The 25165-nt window shown below is 38.8% G+C and overlaps 1 protein-coding gene across 1 annotated transcript in view; it reads right to left on the bottom strand.

Annotated features, from left to right (window-relative positions):
- The window catches only part of B3GALT1 (beta-1,3-galactosyltransferase 1), a 109504-nt gene extending 84805 nt beyond the window's left edge, over positions 1 to 24699 (bottom strand). The window contains exon 1 of the mRNA XM_010354404.2: positions 24622 to 24699. The gene's annotated coding sequence lies outside the window, so the exon portion shown is untranslated. The remainder of the gene's footprint in view (positions 1 to 24621) is intronic.
- Positions 24700 to 25165: the final 466 nt, after the last annotated feature.

Below are 25165 nucleotides of genomic sequence, written 5' to 3' on the forward strand. Positions count from 1 at the left end.
GAATTTGAACATACTGGGTCACACGGTTGATTTATTGTAACATGGGATTCTTACACCAAATAGAAATTACTTTCTGAGTGATCACATTATATCCACATAATGGCTCAATAAATAAACAAGTGAACATCAGGTTATGAAAAAATGTGTTCTACATTTAGGCATAATAAATTGTCTTTCAAATACTGTAAAAAAAGGAACACCACTTCAGTTGGAATATCTGAAGCACAGCTCTCTAAATTGAGCATTTAGAATAACTAGCTATCAGTTTAACCTTTCAATTAGCTCATTAAAAACACGTCCAGGCTTGGGCTGGCCCTCCTCTACGTCAGAAGACAAAGTCTTGTCCAGATGAGTAGACTGGCAAGAATGAATGATCACTTGGACTTGGTTATGGTCGCTCCCATTTTGTTTTACTTTGGAGCCAACTAACAAGCATGTAAAAGAGAGATGAGAGAGCCGATTACATGTGGTTGCATGTGGCTGCCACTGCCTTTGGGAGAAACACAGAAAGTATAGTAGTTTAGCGGTCTCCACACAGGGAGCACTTTGCCAGGTCAATGGAGCCCAGAATTATGGGATCTCTGACTTCTGTAACTTTATCTGGGGAGGGTCTTGTAGAATTGAAGGGTCTGCCACTACAGTATAGTCAGTGTCTTGCTCTTGTGCTGTTAATTTCTTCCTTCTTATATTTTTAACTTATCTTTAGTCTATACAAGGTCCCAAACCTAACATGTGAGTGCTGCTTATTATTTTATGACTCTTTTATGCAGCTCTTTTATAAAGTGATCTAGTTTGTAGTAAACCATTTAAAAGTGTTAGTCATGAGGACATATACATGAACTATAAATGTAATATAATGAAAATGCATAGTAAATTAGGGTAAATTAAAGTTGATACTGTTTTTCTTAAAAATATGTATATACATACATATATACACAATACATATTTGAGTTTTTATACTCAAATACAACATATAATATCAAAAACTGCTTCTAAATTATCTGGTTCTAAAATTCATTCTAAATGGGTTAGACTATTATTTGATATGCTAAAATTTATAAGTAGATTAATAAATTCTTAATTCATCCATCCTAAAAACACTTATTGCCACAATAAATAGGATATTTTCCTTTCCTTATGAAGCCCATAAAAATTTTTGAATCAAGTGTTATTAGAGGCTTCAGATCCCTTTGGCCTAAGGGGTAAAGGAAATGTTTACTTTTGGCTGCGGAAATTCTGCACTTAGTAAATTAGGAAACATTTAGGCAGCTCTGTTAAATGATAATTACCTTTTGACAGGTGTCAGTAATGTTTAATCAGCATCACTGGATATGTTTATATGAGCTTGCGAAGAGTAACATAGTGTGTTATACATTCAAAAGTGCTAAAATGTTTAGAAGATTAATAAAGAAACATAAAACTAGACTGACCTTTAATCTGGTAATTGCAAATTGAAATATATATGCACCTAATCAAAAGGCCTTGTGCTGCATATCTAAAAGTGAGGAACACTACTGATTCACCAAGGCTCCGAAATGAAGGCTGCATGTTTTAGAGCATGTCTATAAGCTATAAACCATGTGGGGTAAGGTGATAAAGGATAGCAGCTATGAACAGTGGCTTTCCAGTTACACTGCCTTGAGTTCAAATTCTGAGTTAGTCATTTTTCAGTAGTGCAACTTTGAGGCAGATATTTTACCTAAGCCTGCAGTCTCTCTGTTCATAAAATAAGGAGACTAATTGCACTCACTTCACAGGGTTGTTATGAGAACTAAATTAGATAATACACAAAAGCCCTCAATGATACTGGCATTGAGCATGCACTTAATAAATACCACTATTATTAGGAAAAATATCGTTGACTTCCCTTTCAGGTCATTTTTCAAAATAATCAATTTTAAGAGTACCTCAAGACATTAAATTGGCCTGTGCTTCTGTGCTAACTAATTTTGGTGTTTACTTGTACCTTGTCAATTAGGCACCTGATAGTTTAGTTTACCGACCTAACGTGTGGGACTAGAAACCACGGCAGCCTTTTGGATTCCCCTTGTCAGTCATTAGTGAGCCCATCTAACTAGAAAAATCCTCTTAGTTCAGTAAAAGTTTCTGGTATTTTAAAATAAAATGCAGCATAACTTACAATGGTAATGATTTGCTAAGCAAACATGAGCAGAACCATTCTCACCCAGTTTGTATTTCAGTATTGGTCAGCATATCCACTTCCAGGCCCCGATTGAGCCAAATGCCAATATGCATGAGAACGGACTCTCCCATGGATGTTGCACTTCAGGATTTCCCCTCTGCCTCCTCCCCGTCCCAGCCTGGCCCCTTTTCATTGCCTCTACTTTTGCACAGTAGAAGGGTAGTTCTAAGAAAAGAACCTGTTGAAATGGCTGTGTCTGAGTCTTCTTACGTTAAAAATGCATGCATACATGAAACAATACATTCAAAGGGCAAATATGGAATATATTCATTCATGACATGATAGTTTTCAGTTATTCTAAACCAGAGCTACTTGACTGTTTTTTGTTTGTTTGTTTTTGTTTTTTTGAGATGAAGTCTCGCTCTGTTGCCCAGGCTGGAGCGTGGCGCGATCTCGGCTCACTGCAAACTCTGCCTCCCGGGTTCAAGCGATGCTCCTGCCTCAGTCACCCGAGTAGCTGGGATTACTTTTTTTTTTTTTTTTTTTTTTAAATAGAGATGGGGTTTCACCATGTTGGCCAGGCTGGTCTCAAACTCTTGACCTCAAGTGAGCTGCCCGCCTCGGTCTCCCAAAGTGCTGGGATTACAGGTGTGAGCCACTGCACACGGCCTACTTGACTGTTTAAACACACACATATTTAGGATTTGGATGGAAGAGAAAAAAGGGAGAAAATAACTCTTCACAGGATGCCAATATATGTCAGGCACTATGAGGACACTTTCACATATTACCACATTTAATCCTCACTAAAATCACAAAATACATTATTAGTCCATAGTTTAAAGTCATGAAACCCAGCCCAAAGAACTGAAGTATGAAGCTCCTGCCCAAGGACACAGCCAGCAGGACACGGAGCTGTAATTTGAATATAGAGCTGACTAAAAGCCTATTCTTTCTGTACTACACAATGTTAAATAATAAGTTAGCTTCTCCAAGAGGATTTATTAATTCTTAATAAGTGTTTACTGAACATATAGCTGCTACCAAAAATGGAGATAGGGCAAGGCACAGCGATATCACTGGGAGATATAACCTTTGCCTTCATTGAAATAAAAATCTAATTGGGCATTAAAAAATTTCCCTGACATCTTAAATTTTCTACGTCCATTTATAATACTCCGAATTCACAGAGTACTTCCTGGCCTCATTAAAATAGGACACAGATATGAAAAACCATAAACCTTTTAGAGGAAAATATAAGAAGAAATCTTTGTGACCTTGGGTAAGGCAAAGATTTCTCAGGTTTAGTGGAAATAGTATGATCTATAAAAAAAAAATTGGTAAATTAGACTTTATCAATGTTAAAAATGTTTGCTTTGAGAAACACACCACTAAGAGACTGAAAAGACCAGCCATACACTGAAAGAAAATAATCTCCAAATCATACGTCTGAGAAACGACTTATATGCAGAATATCTAAAGAACCCTCAAATCTGAACAATAAACAACCTAATTAAAACATGGACAAAAGAGGTGAACAGATATTTTAACAAAAAGAATATACAAATGGAAAATATATGCAAGATTGCCCCATTTCATTAGTCTTTAAGGAATTGCAAATTAAAACCACAATGATATATCACAATACACCTATTAGAATGGCTAAGATAAAAATGAAGGGAAACAGCCAAGTGTGGTGGCACATGACTGCAGTTCTAGCTACTTGGGAGGCTGAGGTGGGAGGATCACTTGAGCCCAGGAGTTCAAGGCTCTAGTGAGCTATGATCACACCACTGCATTCTAGCCTGGGTGACAGCAGGAGACGCAGTCTTAAAAAAACAAAACAAAACAAAAACCTAAAGAAACATACAAACACAGCAAGCAATAATCATACAATACCAAGTACCAAGAAGGACGCAGACCACTTGGAAATTTCATACATTGCTGGTGAGAATGCCAAATGGTATAGCCACTTAGAAATCAGTTTGATAGCTTCCTACAAAGTTAAATACACTTACTATATGACCCATAAATTTAATCCTACATATTTCAAATGAAATTAAAATTCATGTTTGCACAAAATCTTGACTATATCGTTCCTATATGTCTGACTCTGGCAAAAACACGATGTCCCTCGGCTGAGGAACAGATAAATAAACTGTGGCACATCCGTATAATGGAATACTACTCAGAAACAAAAAGGAACTAATGATTGATAAAAGCAAGAATATGGGTTAATCTCAAATACCTTATGCTAGGCAAAAGAAGCCAGACTCAAAAGACTATATATTGTATGATGCTATTTATATGATATTTTGGAAATGATAAAACTATAGGAAGAGAGACTAGTTCTGCTCAGTGTTAATGATGGGTGAAGGGTTTGACTAGAAAGGGCTTGCCTGATGGATTTTGGGGGTCTCAGAATGACAGAACTATTCTGTATTTTAATAGTGATTGTGGTTATGAATTCCATGCATTTGTCAAAATTCATAACAGTATACACCAGAAAGTGAATTTTACTGTACACATGCTTTAAAAAGATGAAAATGAAAATTCAAAGTACCAAAAAAAGAAGACACTGAGATTGATGTAACTCAGCATAAGACTTCCTTGGTCAGCTTTGGTGAAGCATGGAAGGTGTTTGGAGGGGGCTAGGATTTGGCTTTAGTCATACTTCTTGCAGCACACTAACTACATCTTTTGCCCACTGGGATTTGTGCAGGCTGAAATAACAGCTGTGAGGGCTCAGAGCTCAGAGGCTTCTCTGCCACAGCTGAGGCTGGCCCAGTACCCCAGAGAGATTGCTTGGCCCTGGGCACCATGTACCCAAGGAAGAATGCAACTAATTGAGTGCAGTTTCAAGTACATTTTTTTTTTTTTTCTGCTTCTGCCTAGCCATTTAGATAGATTCAATAGAAAAAGTTCTTATGCTAGTCCTTTAAAGGTGAGAACATTAAGTAATCCTGGAAGTATATTACTTTTTAAAAATGACTAGGATCCTCTTAAGAAATACTTTCCTAAATGGAATAGCAAAGGTAACAAGATTCTAATTTATGGACAAGGCATAAGGAAAAGCAAATAGGATTCAAAGGCACCTTGGCTATTGTTAGAATCTTCGCATAATCACTATCAAGCACAGTCAGACCTTGTGATTTCCCAATGTCTCTCATATACTTTAGGCAACCTTAAGTGCATTTAAAAAGTAGGGAAATTTCAGGTGTCTGGGTGAGTTTTTGGTGATGATGCCAAGAAAAGGATGCATTCTACGAACTTGTCAGAGGCAAATCTCTACTTTACACAATGGGAATTACCTTTGTTTTTCTAGATGTCAGTTTGAGTATCTAACATTTTAATTTATGTTCTGATATCTTTGAGAATAAATGTGTTCCTGTCATCCTCCTATTATCAGTGGAATTTGTAACTGCATCATCATCCCATAGCCTCTGCACTAGAGTGGATATGCCATGCAAGTTAACAGTCTTCCATCAGAATGTAGCATCATAAATACTGAGTAAGGAGGCTTTTTGCCTACCATTTTTCAGACCATGATGACAATTTTCTTTAAGGAAAAAAAAAAGGAAGGAAGAAAGAATTCCAGCCAGATGCATAATAAATCTAATCCTACTATTCAGGGTAGAGAAAAATTTTGGTTGTTGGGAAGCATGGAGTAAATATGTTGCTACAGCGTGAAGAAGTTTCTCTACATATTTTACAAATACCTGTTGTAATGGTGAATTTTAGGTGTCAACATGACCGGGCCAAGGGATGCCAGGTAGCTGGTTAAACACTATTTTTGGGTGTGTCTGTAAGGATGTTCTGATAGAGAGCTCAGCACGGGAATTGGTGGCCTGAGTAAAACAGATGGCCCTCCTCAAAGTGGGTGGGCCCCATACTTGAGGGCCTGAATAGAACAAAAAGGTAGAGGAAAGTGGATTTCTTTGTCTGCCTGACTGCTTGAGCTGGGACATCAATCTCCTGGTTTTCAGGTTTTCAGACTGAGACTAGAATCTACACTATCATCTTGTCAGCTCCCAGGTCTCTGAACTACACCACAGGCTTTCCTGGGTCTCCAGCTTGCAAACAGCAGATCATGGGACTTCTCAGCCTCCATAATTTTGTGAGTCAAAACTTTATAATAAATTTCTTTATATATATTATATTGGTTCTGTTTCTCTAGAAAACTTTCCTAGTTAGAACTATAAAGTGTTATAATCATTTTTCATACAATTCTCCCTTGGAGAAGATACTTTATAATAAAATTTACTTAATTAAGGCTAACTTCAAAGAAACTGCTAGATTTCTCCCGTACCTGACACATTAACAAATACGTGGTATCTTCACATTGCCCATGGAAAATGTGTATTATGAAAAACTATACATGAATTTCAAAATTTTTTTGCACAAACTTGTACTAACTTGTTATAACATGTCTGAGTAGGATCTAGTCTGAGGTATGAAGAAGGATAAGACAGCAGCTTGAAAAGAGCCCCAATCAGAGAAACACGAATTCTGCTAAAATTGAAGCAGAAACAACATCAGATATGCGGTGAAGATTGGATGAAAGAAAGAAACCACTGATACTTTACAAAAAGATTATGGGGACAATGCTGCAAAGAAATGAGCAGTTTACAAATGGATAACTCATTTTAAGAAAAGATGAGATGATATTGAAGAAGAAGCCCTCAGCAGCAGAACATCCACTTCAAATTTGTTGATGCCCCAATTGAAGAGGACCAGCAACAGCAGAAACAATAGCCAACACCTCAATTGGTTCAGCTTACACAATTCTGGTGGAAAAATTAAGATTGAACAACCTTTCCACTTGATGGGTGTCAAAACTGTTGTACCCAGATCAACTACAGACAAAAGCAGAACTTTCCAGGGAAATTTTTAATAAATGGGATCAAGATCCTGAAGCACTGCTTTGAAGAATTTTAATAGGAGATGAAACATGGCTTTCCCAGTACAATCCTGAAGACAAAGCACAATCACAGCAATGGCTACCAAGAGGTGGAAGTGATCCAGGCAAAGCAAAAGTGGACTGTTCAAGGGTAAAAACGTCATGACAACAGTTTTTGGGGGGATGTTTAAGGCACTTTTCTGTTGACTTTCTGGAAGGCCAAGAATGATCACGCCTGCTTATTGTGAGAGTGTTTTGGGTAGTGAGCCAAAGCTTTATCAGAAAAACTCCTGGGAAACTGCACCACAGACCCCTTCTCCACCACATAAATGTACCTGCTCATTCCTCTCATCAAACAAGGGCAATTTTGTGAGAGTTTTGATGGGAAATTATTAGGCATATTCCACTTTATAGTCATGATTTGGCTCCTTCTGAATGCTTTTTGTTTCCCAATCTTAAAAAGTCTATAAAAAGCATTCATTTTTTCTTCAATTAATAATGTAAAAACGATTGCACTGGCATGGTTAAATTCCCAGGACCTTCAGTTCTTTAGGGGTGGAATAAATGGCTGATATCATTGCATACAAAAGTGTCTTGAACATCATGGAGCTTACGTTGAGAAATAAAGTTTATATTTTTAATTCTTATCTCTCAATTCCATTTTCCATGAACTTTTTGAAGTCCCCTAGTATATGTGATTTTCCTATGTGGCTATGATTTCTACAGAAAGGTTTTTCTTTGAGTTTTGTCACAATTTCTAGTAATGACAAGTAGAAGTAATGCTAGAAGACTTTTGCCATTAGTGCATTCAGAGCACTGAATTTTTCATTATCCTCTGTCCTGGTTCCAACTTTGATTTTCCATTGGTAGTTTCGTCAGACCAAGCCATGTGAATTTTTCTTCCTTGGATGCAAAGCCAAGTAGTTGGAAAGATCTTTGGGGCATCTGTAATCTATGGGAATCAAATCACTTTGCATCCAACCGTAAATTTATGTATGTGTTTGGAGAATTCAAACACCCCAGAATGTTTAGAAAAATTCTGTTTAATAAGCCCTCCTTCCTCTCATTGTTGGGCAGAAGGGGTTAGAAAACTAGCTGGCAGCTCGGTAAAGGAAGTAGGCTTTCACTTGGTCACAAAGGTCTGTTCATCTCTCAAATAGTGTACTAATAGATGGCAACAGAGTTTATATGCTTTTGGAAAGCCTCAAGAGGGTGAAAGTTTATTATGGTGTTATAAGGTTTATTGGTAAATAATACACTTTAGAGAGTCAATGTTCATGATTTATCTTCATGTGATGAAGAAAAGACATTTCCTAACATGCATTATCAGAGTTAAAAATTAGAGTACAAATAATTTTTATGTCTATGTATTATATAGTCAAATTTGGCATCCTTTTGTCATGAAAATTTATTTGCTCCTTGTATTAATGCTGGTTTTGAATTCATTCATTAATTACAGCCAAGTAAGAAAAGAATAATGTTCATTTGGCCAATAGGCAAATTCTAGTTATAAACTCAATTGTTTAGAAATAAAACCTGTTATGAATTGCTCTGGATCAAGAACAAGAGATTTATTGACTATTTCTATTTTCCCACTAGCAATGTGTCATTTGCTCCAACCAACCTTGACAGAACTTACACCTGAGGGGCTCCCACTTCCTCCTGGACTCATAAATTTGCCATAGTTCTGAGTGGAACAAGAGGATTCTTGTTATACTCTCTACCTGGGCTTCAGTTTCCTTTCAAATTATTATGTGGCTGATTTTGTGCATTGTTGTTTGTATGTACGTATGGAAGCAACTGTTGAGCTTCCATCCATCCATATAAACAGTGCACACAATCAGTCAAATAATAATTCCACAGCGAATCACCAGTCAGAAGGCAGTCTGGTCTCAGGCAGTAACTGCTGGGTCTCCAGGATGCGTTTATACTTAAGCCACTTTACACAATCATAATGGTCTGATAGTAAGCCAAGACTAGTGACCTTAGAACTGGACAGAGTCCTTGCTCCTTCCAAAATGCCAGTGTGAATGGTTTTCTGATGTGGGTGGGTAAAGGTTCTTATCTCCATATGATCTGGAGATGAGTCACTTAAAGGCAAGGAGTGCCAGCAATACCTAAAGAAAGAGCTCATCCTACCCTATCCCAAACTTCTTTTTCTTTGGCCTTTGTAAAGCAAGAACTACAAAGTCTTCCCTTGTTTACACCCAAGCAGTCAGTCTACTAGCAGGGATCAAGATCTTGTGTAGAAAGCCATTAGTTATTTTCATATTCTTATATTCTAATAATTCTGTGGCTGAAGGAAAGCAATCTGTGGAGTCTTTCCTTATTTGAATTCATTATTTGCTCTGTTATGTTTTAGGCCCTTTTGCTAATGTGAAATAAATCAGAAAATAATTATTTTTCTTGTCTTTCTCAAAAAGTGCATTTATCTAGAAATATAATTATAAAACTCATTAAACTCTCAAAATGTGTTCATTTTACATATGTATAAAAGTGTATTCAAGATGCATAAATAAAAATGAATGTTTTGTTGTACTGATGCCAATCTAATTTAGACCCTTATTAAATAATAGAAAGGTAGGACTATTTCTGGGAATAAACCATTTATGTCTTTGGGATTCAGTATGCATCTGTATACCTACACTGAATATGCAACTTTTCCCCAGCTGTGCAGGAAATTGCCACCCAAGACCCTTATATTATTAATAACTTTGATGAAAAGTGTGGACTATGTCATATAATTGAAAGGGAAAAAATGAGAAGCTTATTTTGAAGGACTGTAAATCATTTAGGATTAATTTCGGAATATGACAGTGGGGACTAATGTTGGTAACCCAATGTGCATTATTTGGAATTCAGTGACTTGAATAGACCAGAAAACTTTTGTGAAGGGGACGGGGCACTTAATGTTTAATGTAGGTTACAGTGCTGTTTGGAGCTCTTAAACCTAAAAAAAATGGAAACTTTTCTATTGCAACAAATCCATTGAAAATTGAGATACAAGTAATGTTATGTCTGAATGTGCTCTACCACTTCCTATAGCACTTAAAAATTCGAGACCTATATATTGCATACGTTTAAGCATGGAGTGATTTCATTTCCAAAAGCATCAATTATACTTCCAGTTAAATACCTCTAGGTCATGTTTTACCTCACACTTTTGGTCCTATCTGAATACTCATCAGGATGAGGGTCCTTTGTCTTCCAGGAGATGCTTGCAGGCCATGTTTGCTTTTGATGCTCTTAGACTATGCAGTACTTTTACTTATGGGGCTAGAGATGATTCCCGTGATCAGAAATCTTTTATTTTATTTTGAACACAAACAGACTAGCTTCTATTTTCATACCTGAGTAGTTTACTAGGTTTATTATGTATGTATGTATGTATGTATGTATTTATTTTTTGAGACAGAGTCTTGCTCTGACACTCAGGTTAGAGTGCAGTGGCGCAAACTTGGCTCACTTCAACCTCTGCCTCCTGGACTCAAGTGATTCTCATGCCTCAGTCTCCCGAGTAGCTGGGTTACAGGTGCACGCCTCCACACCTGGCTAAATTTACTACAGATCCTAAAATGAGTCTATTGGACATAGAGGCATCTATAGTGCAGGAAGAATGGACCATAATTTTCTCCTCTTTTGTCTCAACGGATGCTGTCCAGTTTATGTTTAGTTTAAAACATGCAGCTCTTATCTACTTTCCAAAGTGTTTACTTTTTTATTGATAAACTGATTAAACAAAGTTGTTCCTTTATGCCCTTTCAACTGCTAATTAGAGAAAATGCCAACTAAAGGTTGAAAGAAAATATTAGTTTCTCTGATCTTTACTTTCATGAATATTTTTAGCATTTATTTCATAATTCAAGACAGAATCTGCATAGTTATTCACTTGTGGCATTTTCAGATACCTAGTATAACCCTGTACACATTCTGGGTACTTCATAAATGTTCATTGTTTAAAATTGTTTTAACAATAAATAAATAAAAACATGCAATAATTTTGAAACCGAGAGATCACTTATGGAATATTTATTAAGACTCGCTATGAAGAAAAAATACATTGTATTAGAAATAGATGTAATTTTCCTACATGGCTGATGAGTTTCAGGTCTATTCACCCTCTGGGCAAGAATAATGGTAACTGTTTCAGAATCACAACTCTAACAGCATTCTTTTTGTGCTCTAAAGCAAGCATTTTTGGCAAAAGACTAGTTTTTACAGAAGAAAGAATGTTGCCTTTGGGATCTTACTCATTTTCTCACTATTTCAACCTTAAGTTAGCTAAATTGAGCCACTTCTGAAATCCTTCATACAAAATGTTCATTCAAATTCCTCTCCAGCCTCTCAGGAAATTTGGTGGAGTTTTTTCTCCAGAAAGAAGCCCAGTCATACCCCAAACTCTAAGTGTAAAGAGGCTTCAGTCCCATTGGCACCCAAATAAATCATTAAGCAAGAATTAGCTGTCTTTTTCAATTTTATCTTTTCAGTTCATTAATTTTTTTTTATTTTTTATTTTTGGTCCAGACTTCCTTTGTATTCACAAAGCAATTTCTTTGACCTTCTTGAAAGGTATCTTAAGACTCCTAAGGTATCTGTTTGACCTGAGTGCAGAGGTAGTGGCCTGCTCCAGAGGAAGAGGACCTGTTTTTACTCTTTCAGATGTTTCTGAAATGTTAATCCCAGCATTTTCATAGGGATGGTAAATTTTCTCTCAAAATGTAACTGCAATTACAAAGGAATCAGAGTAGAAGAAGAAATAGTTCTCATTCAAAATGCCATATTCTTGGCCTAGTAATCTGAATTTCTTGTATGTATTGATATTGTTTTAAATCTTATTTTCATCTCAATTAAACATCAAGTGACATGTCATTGTGCTAAGAACAGTAGGGAATAAAACTAAATCACTTTGAAGCCAAAACAAAGAGGTTGAAAACTCCTAGGTGTTCACTTTTTAATTACTTGCTAAATGGCATATTTCTATATTTTATGTACCTTTCCCTATGTACATATATTTTTTTAATTAGAAAAAGAAAAAAGAGAAGTTATATCCTCTGATAATTTCCAAGTCAAATCTGGGATTCGTTACTCTCTCAGAATTCCGACTTAGTTTGACTAATACTTATTTGCGTGCCTGCTATGACCCAGAGGTGAGTTATTTAGAACTTGGAAATTTAACAGACATGAAAGACTATGAGAGCAGACCCTGTCCTTAAATGTGTGTAGATTAAATGTCTTGGCTGAATGTGTTTGTAGGACTTAGAGACTTTTTATCCTGTGAAGTTGTTGGAAGTGGAAGATAATCAATTTCTTATCTCTATTTCTAGACGGTGAACTTCACAGCTTTGGAAAGACTTTGACCTCTGAACAAAAAGCCAGAAGGCTGCTTAAAGAAATAGTAGGGGTTTCACTTGCCCTGGATAGTCACAAATCTAGGAGTACTGGTTCACTGCCTTGGGTTACCAGGTATCAGCTCTTTCACACAATCTCTCCTCTTCTCATGCTTCCCCTTAAATGTCCAGTTGACAAATGAAAAAAAAATTAAAAAAAAAACAAAAAAACCCAAAGGCCTTGATTTATAGTATTGCCAAACAACATTATAAGAATGGGTAAAATTACATACACACATACATAGAGAAGGAGACAATGCTGTGAATCTGCTGAGCTACAATGCATGCTACCTAGGAATATGCGTCCAACCTGCAATTTTATTTCTAACTTTTATAAATATACTCCTTTTTCATGTATGACATTTCTCCAACGAGGGAGGATCTGATAATGGCAACTGCAGCAATGTTCTGAGGGGAATGATGCTTTGTATCAATTCAGCATCATAATTTGAAAATATATCTTCAGCTGCAGAAAAAAGACCTGCTACTGAAATTCAAACTTGGACTTGTTTTCATTATTACAAAAAGGGTGCTGATAACAGGGTAAACTATCACTATGTGATTGCTGGTAAAGTATTTTCTATTACTTTTTCACTTGGAAAAATGATCTAGAACCTTGAGACCATGTTGCCAATGAATGCCCCACAAGAGTCTCTTTTAGGGAACTTAAGGTCAAACAGGCACAAGTAATATTGAATTAAAAAGCACTCTGCTGCACTCCAGGCTCACATATGCCATGTTCCAAATCCTGCCTCCGATGTATGCAATGGTGCATACAGTAAAAATGTTATAAATTCTTTGATGAATGCCAAAGATATGGGTGACATCTGTATCCTTTTTTTCTTCCTATTCTAGAATTTTTAGTGCCACATGACATGTATTAAGCATTTTAATGCACATATAAGAGTTCTACTTATTAGGTAGCTTGAGAAACTAATGAAGAAGCCAAAGTCACGCAAGGGTCAACTGCTATTCTTTAGATCAGTCCGTGTCTTAAGAAACGTGTCAGGTAAGATTGAGCTGATACCAAAAGATAATTTTCTTATGTTTAGAAGGAAGATGATAAGAACTGTAAAAAGTTCAGCATTTCATCTTATCTCAGCCTAAGAGGGTGACTGTGATGTCGTGGGCCTGATTTTTAGCAGATCCTTCTTGTGATTTCAATGCATTGCACTGTTCCTGATTACCTACTTGCTCAGTATGTTGCAGGTAGGGGCTTGGCCTGATTATTACAGAGGACAATTGCTGCTGTGACATCCGGCGTCTTCATTCATCAAAACAATGCATTTTCCCATACCCAGTGTATGGAAATCCCTATACTCAATGATTCACAGAAATTCACTGCCATCATAATTCTGGTCAGGTTAATATTATAAGTTGTGACCTCTACTCAAAAATGAATTCTCATTTATTATGAAAATTTCCGGGGGCTGTTTACTTTAGTCAGAAGCTTAAAAAAGTATAGTTTTCCTATGTGTTCTAAAACAATTGCATAGCAAAAAATGAATCTTTCTGGCTAATAGCTTTGTGTTTAATTTTTTTACATGGAGTAAACTAAGTATGGCAGTATCCCTAACTGAACTCTCAAGTTCTTCTCTAACGACCTTCTTGACTGTTAATTAGATGTTCAAACTAGTACCTTGGGTTGAGACTCCCTCAGTGATAGAAAAACTTGAGCTACATAAATCCAAGACCATAGTCATGTATTTTTCATGCTATGCTTTCCCTAGGAGGAGTTAAACTTAAGTAGATAAACCCTCAAAATGGTGGCTCAGCTACAACAACACCCCAGAAAGCCTAGATGAACACAAAATCAATGCAAATCTATAGAAATTCTGAGCTCTCCTATTATAACAAGATACAGATTTTGCAAGATAACAGAGTAGCTTACTACAGACATGGCTGCAGTTGTCCCCTAGCACAGTGGCATGCTTGTTTCTCCCTGCAGAGTTGCCTCTGGCTCCCTATCAGGATGGGGAGAGAAGCTGCAACAGTTCAGGACAGCACAGTGGAAAAAAATCAACACTCTGCCCATTAGTTTCATCATCAACCCCGCCAATTACTGGCTTGCTCCTAAAAACTAGCTCTTAGTAGAGGCTTATCTGGCCCTCATTTTCTTTTTTTCCTTCCATGGCACTTTATGGCTACTTTCATTGTAACTTTTAGGTTGCACTGGAAAATCTATCGCTATCCTTCAGTAAGATCTCTCTGTGCTCCAGGCACCGTGCTAACTGACTTGTGTGCAAACATCATGCAAGTTAGGAATTATTGCCCCCACAGTCTAGTTCTCCACATTGCATCAGAGTATGTAGCGGTTCAACCCATTTCCTCAGTATCTTATTTATTCCCAGTGCAAAGCTCTACTTTAGAGACAAGGAAACTGAAGTCTAGGGAAGTTAAGATCAAGTAGAAAACTGATAGTTTGAAGGGTGTTCAGTGGCCCACACTCTCAGCCACGGTCATATGCTGCTGGTCTTAGGGGCTCCTACTGTCTTCTGCTGCTGGTCTGTGGACACCTGGAGAATGGGGTCACTGTTTTGTCAGTCATTTTCTTCTCTATGTCTTGCACAGTGTTGCCATTTGGAAATGTATTCTGGTTTGTGCTTGTCTTTAAAAGAGGTCTATCATTTGCCATGCCTAAAGCAAAGGGCCAGCCCCCAATACCAGTTGGCCATCCAGGAAACATTTTTGGAGAGCTTATCTTCTTGGCTAGAGGAAAGGTGCTGCGAGGCTGAGGACCTACCCCAACGAAAGCTTCTTTCCATACAGAGTACTCAGAAACACACTGGGCCTGGTGGACACGTTTTGTCCCAAGTAACAGTTACCATGGACCACAGCTGACTGGGTCAGGGGTCTGAGCCTGACCACCTGTAGACCAGCCAGCAGCCCAGGGAGATGACTTAATATAAAAACCCTTTATAATAATTTAACACATCGATCTGTTCCCTGAGAGTTTGAATATGAGGCACACAGAGAAGTCACTGATGCCAAGAGATTCATAGGGAAAAAAAATGCACGAAACAGGCCAGGAGACAATGGACAGGCATGAGGGAAGAGGAGTGTTAGGCAGAAAGCAGAGCAGTGGTGGGGAGCAGCATCGGAGGCAGCAATGTCTAAGAGGAGGCTGGAGTTACTGATTGGCGCCCAGAGGTGCTGATGTGCCCTTAGTGAGGATCCAGTGCTCCATGACGCATTAGGATGCAAACTGCCGAGCCCAATCCTGGGCTTCCTTCCTTTCTTTGTATCTCCAGCACTACTTCCTATCACTGAGATTATCTCAGAATGTCTCTGAGCCAGGGACTGGGGCAGGGAGGAGTTGGGGCTGGGAGTAAAAAAATGATGCCAACACACCATCTCTGTCTATAGGAGCTGTGATCTAATGAGGCAGATGCAGATATCACAGGTGATTACAACCAAAGACTATGCTTGGGCTGGGCTGGCCTATCTATCAGAGGGCTCTCTAAAAGAGACTTCTGGGATATTGTTATATGTGCTTATTACAGTCCTATTTGACAGAGCTGAGAAAGGAGGAAAAGGAGAGGAAAGAAAAAGGGTGGAATCCAGGAAGCCTAAAAAAACCGAAAACCTATTATAATTCTACTCCCATTTGAATTCATATATTTCAGTAATTGCCTGCAGTGCTAAAAGACAAGCTAACCTTTTTCTTAATATCATGTTTAATAAAAACTATCTCTTAGTATATTTTGAGTGAATTCAGTGCTCATTAGAGTGAGGGACAAATAGCAAATGAGTTACAACACTGCATAATGAAGAGAGAACCTGCACGGCTTCCTCAGTCCTGAGCTGCGGAATTTGCTCCTTTCCTTCATCTGGGGGAACTGGAATTATACCCTGAATTATGGGCTGGCTTTATAAGGTGCACCCCGGATGTCCTCATTCTGCACATGGCCCCCAGTTACAAGGCAAATAGGAAATCAAATCAAATCAGCCATAGGCTGACCTTTGTATAGATGTATGACCTACATAAGAGGGGGGTCCTTCTCTCCTTTTCAGATTGTGATCGGTCCTGTCCTAAGATTACAATGAAGATGACCACATCCTTCCAGAAATTTAACTGGTCAAAAAAAGTCTAGCCTGAGACTAAGGTACTTATGCCTTTTTCCCCCCTTTAAAAAAATTTTAGATTTGGGGGGATACTTGTGCTTCTTACATGGGTATTATAGTGTAATGGTGGGGGTTGGACTTCTAGTGTGTACCCATCTAGAAGTTGCTCACTTAACCCAAATATTGAACCTTGCAAGGGACCTGTACTTTCAGAAACTTGAGGTCACTGAAAGGCAGCTTTGAGAAACAGTGGATTTTGTCCCCCTGGACACCCACAGTCGTGGGGGTGGCAGAGTTGGCATATATAGTAATGATTATGTCTGGATGGGTGGACTAGGATGCTATTATACAGAGCCCATTATTACACTGAACTGAATGGGGCACGGCAGCAAATTATTTCCTTCAACCTAATAACTGCTTACACCTGGTGAATGCTGATAGCGTGTCAGGCTTCTTCAGGCATATCTTCTTCTGTACCACTTCCTCTGAGGTACTGGATGATAATAACTATTATTAGCCCCATATGATAGATGAGGAGAAGGATGCTTGAGAGAATAAGTAACTTGTCCTAAACAAAATGGTTGAGAAGTGGAGAAGAGGTAGGATTTGAATTCACTCATTTGGACTTGACAACTTGAGAACCCCCTCTATTTATTGCTCCATCCCACTGCCTCCCAACACTAAAAAGAGGTATTTCATCCTCTTACAAAGAGTGGAATGAAACCAGATGAGTGTTCAGCTTCTGCAGTAAATGAGCCAGTCCTTCTGGACGACTTCTACTCAAGCCCCAAGATTCTCTTGGACATCCACATAGTTTCTTTCTCTTTTTGCCTCTGAAATTCTTCTCCCGCAGTGATTATGTTTTTCCCTCTCTGCAGAGGTTCTCTGGTTGAAACACATCAACAGAAAGCAGTGATGTGAGATGATTTCTCCACCCCCAGAAGCTTAGCCATTCACTAGTTTAGTCCACAAGTAAAGCAATGCATATTTCAAATTCCATTCCCTGGGTAGCTACAGTCTGTAGCTGTTCTAGCCTGCTGAGCCAAAATTAATTAGAGATGAATATCGTAATAGAACAGTATTGATCGTAGCATATCACTGAGAAGTGTTGGTCTGCGTTAATTAACATGATTTGCCATAAACACTCAGTGTATTTACATGCAATCAACAAGAGTATTTGTCTACACAGACCAACATGTTTTTCAGTAGTGGGAAGTTCACCTACAAATGCTCCGTAAGTTCAAATGCTTGTCCCTTTGGCTCTACCCAACCCCTGCTTGCCACACACCTATAGGTGGTCTCATTGCCTTCATATTGGCTGCCTCAAAACTTAACGCATAACCTTTGGAATATCTAAGCAGTTGGAAGTAGATAATTAGAAGTTGTTGGTATGAATGTGAGAAGCATTCTGGGGGGTGGGGATGGGCAGACTAGGGGAAGATTCTTAAGTAAGTGTAGACTATCTATCATGTCCCTTTCCTCAGAAGAATCTGAATATTTCCCTTTTATGTTCATATAGTTCCAATATTATGCTACGCTGCCTCCCATTTCAACAATTAGAGATTCATTTTATAAAAATAAGCAGTTTCTTTTATTTTATTTATTTTTTTTTTAGAGATGAGGTCTCACTCTGTTGCCCAGGCTGGAGTGCAGTGGCTCCAGCATGGCTCCTTGCCTCTCAAACTCTTGACCTCAAACGATATTCCTGCCTCAGCCTACTCAGTAGCTGGGACCACAAAATTGTGCTACCATGCCTGGCTAATTTATTTGTGTTTTTATTTTTGTAGAGGTGAGGTCTCACTGTGTTGCCCAGCCTGGTCTCAAACTCCTGGCCTCAACTGATCCTCCTGCCTTAGCCTCCTGAGTCACTACTCTGCACCCAGCCAATGGTCTCTTTTGAAAGGCAAATAGGGCCGGGCGCGGTGGCTCAAGCCTGTAATCCCAGCACTTTGGGAGACCGAGACGGGTGGATCACAGGGTCAGGAGATCGAGACCATCCTGGCTAACACCGTGAAACCCCGTCTCTACTAAAAAATACAAAAAACTAGCCGGGCGAGGTGGTGGGCGCCTGTAGTCCCAGCTACTCGGGAGGCTGAGGCAGGAGAATGGCGTAAACCCGAGAGGCGGAGCTTGCAGTGAGCTGAGATCCGGCCACTGCACTCCAGCCTGGGCGACAGAGCGAGACTCCGTCTCAAAAAAAAAAAAAAGAAAAGAAAAAAAAAAAAAAAAAAAAAAAAGAAAGGCAAATAGCTCCTGGAAGGTTAGAGGACTCTCAGTCATTTAGTTACTTAATCAAATTTGCCCACATTTCTCTTCATTACATTTAGTTCAGACCAACTGCAGTTAGGTGAGTGAGGTTTGCCTCCCTCGGCATAGAATTCTTGGGAAGAAATGGAAGGACAAGTTGGGAGGGAGGAGAGTGTAGGAGGCGCAGGGATGCAACACTAGGAGGGTAAACAATGCAACATCAACCAATCATCTTCTGGTCAACATTCTGCCCAGGGTCCTCCTTGAATCCAGGAAAGAAAACATTCTTCCTCTCCTCCTCTCCTTCAGTGCTTCATAAGGGCATCATACTTCCCGCACTCATCTGGATATTTTAATCCGTATCCTACTTTAGCTATGTTATGGATTAAAGAGCCTTCTGTGGGCTGGCCTCAGTAGTTAACACTGCATGTAAAATGGTTTCCAGAGGAAACTATGCTTCGAATTTTGAATTGTAAACCAACCTGTGGGGCGGAATCTGTTTGAAATTGGGGGCTACCTGTGCATGGCTCTAGGCTGCATCATCATCCCACTCCCTACAACACACTCATTAGACACTGACTGCTCAAGAATGAAAACACATATCAAAAAAGAAGGCTTGAATGCATGGCTTGGCTCTGCACACAAAGCCGAAACATCTGGATGAACTGTAGACTAAGTATGCTAGCCAGATGTTTTAAAATAATTGGTAGGGCAGACAACACATTTGTGTGATTGGCATTTTTATTTTTTATTTTAATTTTTTTGGTGTTGAGTAGCCTTGGTGTTGAGTAGCCTTGTAACTGCAGGGTTGCTTACTAAAACCTGTCTTTTATTTCTGAGAAGCAGAGAGTGTTGAACTCAGTGGGTGCTTATAGACTTAGAGATTAGTGCTGGGTTCTCTTGTAAGATGTGGACTTGATGTGGATCAAGAGAAAGGGAGCAAGGTGAGTGGCCTGGCTATATATATTCTTTATCTTTTTCTTCTCCTTTAGTACTCTAAACCAGAGGCTTGATCTCAGTTGATTTTAGCTATTTTTAAGCCTCTTAACTTTCCTTCCTCTTTCTGTGAAATGTGATTCAAAAGTAGGATGCACTCTATTGCAGGTTGTCTCCAACTATAATCAAGGGTGACCAGCATAGAAATACATAGGGTACTGGAAATGCAAATTGCTAGGCCCTCTTATAACTACTGAAACAAAACCTCTAGAGGATATGGTAGTGGGAAAATGTCTTTTAAATACACTCCCCAGGTGAGTCTAAATGCAGACTTAAGAGAACTGCTGCATTATAGCCTCATTCTGAGTCATTAAACTTTCACTTTTCAATTTTATTAACCTGTAGAATCTAGAAATCAAGTAACATAGGAAAATTTGTAAGTCGAAGTACCAGGACGCTTCTGAAAATGTAACGTAAGCAAATTAAGAACTTGATAACAATTCATCACAGATACTTGCCCTGGAATCTATTCTTAAGCATGTCAGGCATTTTTCTGTCTGAAGTCTGATTTTCATAGAAGATCAATAAGGGAATATTTACATTGCCAATATGGTAACCATTTATTATTTGATTTTTACAAAATCCTTGCCTCTAAGCAACTGGCATTCGAAACAAATCAGACCTTCATCAGCCATAATAATAGTTTATTGTCTTTGTTCTGAGGTATGCATTTTATTTCCATTATCCCTATTGAATAATGCAGGCATAAAATGAGCAAAGCCCAGTTTATCACAGTGCAAATTGACTGGAGAGGCTAAGTGAATGTAATCTGGTGGGTTTTCCCTCAGATTAGCAACCAGCGGAGTTCAGCTTCTCTAAGAGTCCCCACACTGGGCTGTGGTGAAGCAGTGTGAGCGAAAGGTCTGCAATGTAGAATAGTAACATGCAAAATCATTGGCAAGCAAATTTAGTGCGATTAAAACAATGACAAAGTGGGTTGTCTGGAATCAAGACAAACCATTTGGTAAGTCCATGAATTTTTCCACATGTTCACGGGCAGGGCGGAGGAGGAATGTAGTGGCTGCGGGGTCAGAATCTCCCCAGGATGCCTTCTCAGTGGAGACACAAGAGCTCCCAGAAATGGAAAAAGCTCCACAAGGGCTTTTTAGATGTCTGAATTCTCTCTGCATGGAAAGTGGGAGGATCACCAAATGACTTAAGGACCAGGAAGCTCAGAGCCTGACCGCGGTTTCACTCCTCAGCAGGTTGTGTGCTTGGGTTTCACCTGCTGCAGGGCTCTCCCAACCTGGCATGGCTTTAGTCCCATGGCTAGCGCATACTGACGGGCCTGTCTCTTGCTCACAGTTTGTGCTAAGGGGCATGGCTCTGGGTATTGCTCTAATCTGGACAAGTGAGAGAGGGATTTCCTGTTTACCTTAGTTTTAATTTTCCTATGTTTTTCTTTATTTAAAATGAGTACCGCTCATAATCCTAAGTTTCCAACTCAGGGGTATGATTGCATTTGGCCCCTTAGTTTCTGTGGCAATGGCCCCTCTCTCCAGTGCAATGCTCTGAATGCAGTAGGACCATTAACACTGGTGGTCGGCCCCATTCCCAGTTATTTCCCAGAATCACCGTAGACCTGTAGGCAGATGTTCTACCACGTCTCCTCTCCACATTCCACTGTTCACACGCAGACTTAGCCTTGTTCCTGAGGGGACCAAGCACAGTGAGTGCTGCATGCACTCAGCTGGCGCATCTCTCCTGGCTCACTCAGGAGACAGTTCAATCAGGTTTATCTCAAAGTCACTTCCTCTGTCTCCGTCGGTTCAACTGCAGCTCCCCAGATACCCTTGCCAAAGAGCCATGTGACTAAAGGTGACAGTCCTGCAGTTTTCAACCATTGTGAGTTTCTGAGTTGAGGTTTTGTTTTTGTTTTCCTTTTCAGAGCTTTGTTCACCTAGGAGATGTTAATTTCCAAGAATCAGAGTGCACGCTTCCTCTCAGACAAATCTTATCTAGAGAAGCCACTAACTGTGACATCAAAGTTGGGGAGGGGCGCAGGGGGGAGGATGCTATTATTCTGCACTGATGGAAAGGTCTGCAGTTTATTTAAAAAAACAAACGGAGTACCTCTTTTTGGAAAGTTTACAATAAATCTACATAAATGGTATTGCAGCGTCACGTAGGTCTCCTCATGGATATAAAAGCAATATGCTTTACATTTACACTGCCTTTATAAAGTTACTATCAAGTATTCTCCTTTACTTTCATTCGTAAGTACACTGCAATTCCTGAATTCTTGTTATAAATCGTAAAAATGTTTTGCGAGTGTTTAAATACACACATAAGGTTAAAAGTATTGTTCTTTTTTTTTTAAAATAGTCTACATCACTGTAACTCATCTTAACATGAAGCGTCTACTGTGCGTAATACCTATTGTGCTGCTCTTTGTTTCCACTTTCCATCTTGAAAATGCTGCAATTTCCAAGTTAAATTCTCACTGCATCTCAGAAAATCTTTTTATAATATAAAAGTTCTTTATGTGTCAAAAAAAAAAGGTAGACAATACAACTTTCAGTAGCTAAGACTCTTCTGGAACGATGCAGTGTTAGGTATAGTGTCTGATTTTCCTGTGGAGGTATAAACGAGACTTTATAAAGAAAGAGTTCATTTCTGGCTCTCGTGGCATTTGCCATATACGAGCAAAATGCCTACAGGAGTAATGTAGTCAGCCTCTACTGGGTTCCTAGGTCTTGAAGATCCCCTTTCCTAAACTGCAGCAGTATCTGCTGACATCTATTCATTGTTTGATCAGAAACTCAGGCACACACTCCAGAGGTGCCTTAATTAAATCTTGCAGTACCCCAGGAATTGTCTGAGAAGAACTTGGGTCACTAAATGAGTTGTGTAATAACACAAGTTTCATTTTTCTGCATGTCTCACCCACCACTCCCTCACCTCCACTGACCCAGCACACATACCTTCTATCAGTCCAAAGTGGTGCCTTCTGGGCAGCCCAATATCTCTGCTGGCTCTGTTTTCTGAACTGACTATGAGGCTAGGGTCCAATTATCCTCATAACTCCTAATTCCTTAAGGCCCTGGATGGAGTCTTATTTAGAATGGACATATTGGCAAAAATATTCTCTTCTCTGAAATTCTCCCGCAGCCAGACCATTTCCTCCACTTCATTCCACATTATTAATACCTAGGAAAACATACCAGGACATGATTGTCTGGTGCCTCTGTCCAATCTCATCTGGTTTTCTTCTGCCTTTTACCCAAGTACTTGTTGCCTAAGGCCTCCTAAGCCTTGAGCAAAGGTTTGCTGGTATTATGACACATTTTAAATAACTTTTCAGTATCCAAAGGAGCCACAACACTTTCTCTGTATTAAGTGTCAGGAAAATTTATATTGTCACTACTTATTTAGTAATGTGCCAAAATATAATCCACAGAGGAGTGATATCTTATACCAGGGGTCAGCAAACCATGGGGCACAAGCCAAATCTATCCTGCTCCCTATTTTTGTAAATAAAGTTTTATTTGACCTCAGCCAAGCTCATTCATTTATATGTTGTTTACGCCTGTTTTCTTGCAGCAACAGCAGAGTCGAGTAGCTGCGACAGAGACTGTACGGCTCACAAAGGCAAAAATATTTACCATCTGGCCCTTTATAGAAAAAGGTTGCCTACCTCCATATTACACTCACCCATCACTTAACCTCACTGCTTGGATCCTAAATAGATTCCTGCCTGTGGCATAGGATTTTGGGACTTTGAGTGAGAGGAACAGATGGGGAGGAAGACTGGATATGTAGGTACCAGAGAAGGGATATGACACTTCAAAGATCCCTGAGTGTTACCTGCAAAGAGCTTACTTATTTTTTTGCTCAACAGTGCTTTAAGGTATGTGTCCTTAAGGTTAACTTGTTACACGGTATCTGTCTATGAAAAGGTTGTGAACCAAAGGACTTTCATGATTAATCATATGACACCTGAGGGGTCAGTACCAGGTACCCAGGGACCAACTTGGTTGAACTCCAAATTATTTTCACCAAAAGGGATGAAACCCATTTTCAAATTAGTGATATCTGACTCAAGACATTAGTGTAGGTGAAAGAAATAAACACAAAACTTGGCGCTTCTAGGCTCAAAGACTTAAAAAATGCCACCAAGGGAGGAGCAAGCTTGAGATAAATTGTTAATAATTATTGTTGTCCGGTGGGGATTCAGAAATACCAATCCCACTCCTTCGTGAGTGTTTTCCTTACAGTCTATTTACTCTGGCCACACCCTGCTGCTAGACAAATTTTGCTTTATTGGATTGGAAATACAATTAGCATAGATTTTTTTTTCCATTAAGTAAAATATTATAAAGCCATGCTTATAAATGTCTACATCACTCAGGCTTGCAAATAGACAAGATAAAAAATTTTCTTAGCCTCATTTGCTAAATTGAACCTGACAGCACAATTTCTAATGTAAATCAAATGATGGATGTGCTGACAGTTGATGTCACAAAGTAGTCATTCTACAAGAATACATATATAACTACTAAAATTTAAAACAGCTAAAGGAAGGGGTTTTACACACTCTCATGCCAAATTTTCTTATTTTTTTCCTTGCACTGATTAAAGTAAAGGAGTCATCATTGTCAAAGGGCAGAGCTGTTACACTGCTTTTATCAAATGCAAATAGGTGTAAATACAAACTGCAAAACAGAAGAGAAAGATCATGACTCACCGTCTGACAGCAAAGCTTATTAAACACAATCAAAGACTCAGAATGAACTCATGTTGCCTTTCAACACATTGCTAAAATAATTCTTTTTGCTGTAAAACTAGCATTAAATGTCACAATCTTGAAACCGCTGTTGAAGAAACTTAGTTTAAGGCATTTAAAACAACTTCAAGACTTCAAGTGGAGAGGATTTACTTACCATAGGATAAATCATACTGCATTTAGTCTGGACATAGCACCCCTCAAACTGTAGTCAATAATTGATTAAAAGTTGATCCCTCAGGGCATTAGCATCTGAAATTTTAGGACACTTATTGGTGATTAAAATATATAGTCTATTGGATGAACGAAGCCTCACATATGTTAACAACAAAATCAATGTTTGTTGTCTCTTATGAAATACAAGGACAATGATTTATTTCTCAGGAAGTCAGTTGGACCATGAGGTAAGGTACATGGGTCTATATTGAGAGGTGAAAATCCTGCCCATGGCGTAGGATTCTGGGACTTTGAGTGAAAGAAACAGATGGGCAGGAAGATCGGACACGTAGGTACCAGAGAAGGGATGTGACATTCCAAAAGTTCCCTGAGTGTTACTTGGAAAGAGCTTAGTTATTTTTTTTTTGCTCACTAGTCCTTTAAGGCATGTGTCCTTAAGGTTAACTTGTTACACAATATGTGTCTATGAAAAGGTTGTGAACCAAAGGACCTTCATGATTAATCATATGACATGTGTAGGATGC

The sequence above is a fragment of the Rhinopithecus roxellana genome, chromosome 14, assembly GCF_007565055.1.
Source record: "Rhinopithecus roxellana isolate Shanxi Qingling chromosome 14, ASM756505v1, whole genome shotgun sequence".
NCBI classification, from domain to species: domain Eukaryota; kingdom Metazoa; phylum Chordata; class Mammalia; order Primates; family Cercopithecidae; genus Rhinopithecus; species Rhinopithecus roxellana.